General features: G+C 27.3%; 1 non-coding gene across 1 annotated transcript; it reads left to right on the top strand.

Annotated features, from left to right (window-relative positions):
* The first annotated feature begins 375 nt into the window (after positions 1-375).
* On the top strand, positions 376-482 carry LOC126000323 (U6 spliceosomal RNA). Its single transcript, XR_007492672.1, has one exon. It is a non-coding gene; the product is annotated as a U6 spliceosomal RNA (small nuclear RNA).
* Positions 483-697: the final 215 nt, after the last annotated feature.

Genomic DNA, 697 nt, shown 5'->3' with positions numbered 1-697 from the left:
TTTCTTTCATATTATTTTTAATAGATCTAATATATTAATATTGTCCAATATGCTCACCATATAGTTTCCATTGTTTATTTTATATTTTATCACATTATAAAATTTATTTTGATCAATATTTGTTAAATAATTTTCAACTATATTCTAAGTATAATATAAATATATATAAAATATAAATTATGTTCAATATAGTAATATATACAGTAAACAGCACATATATAAATTGTCAATTTACATATGTGAAAAAAGACTTTGTAATCCATAAAATAAAAAATAATTGTGAGACATGATACTTCAACATGTGAATGAAAAAAAATTTTTTACCTGTTTTGGAATTCCACAGGTGGTATTCTAGGACTTTAAAAGTCTGGTGAAGTGCTCGCTTCGACAACACATATAATATAATTGGAACGATACAGAGAAGATTAGAATGGCCCCTGTGCAAGGATAACACGCAAATTCATGAAGTGTTCCATTAAAAAAAAGTCTGGTGAAATCAAATATCCTGAAAGCTACTGTGTTTATCTAAAGGCTTGTTGATGGAGAGAGGCAACTTAATGTCTTTTTACCACTTTGATCAGACTGGGCTATGAATATTTTATGATCACTGTTTCATGGACTCCTGATATGCAGTTTTTTCCATATTCTTGTTATTAATTATGAATCAACAGGAAGAAAAAGGGAAGCCAAAGATATA

This window comes from Suncus etruscus, chromosome X, assembly GCF_024139225.1.
Source record: "Suncus etruscus isolate mSunEtr1 chromosome X, mSunEtr1.pri.cur, whole genome shotgun sequence".
Lineage (NCBI taxonomy): Eukaryota > Metazoa > Chordata > Mammalia > Eulipotyphla > Soricidae > Suncus > Suncus etruscus.
The sequence above is the reverse complement of the archived record's forward strand: the minus strand, read 5'-3'. Positions and strand labels throughout refer to the sequence as shown.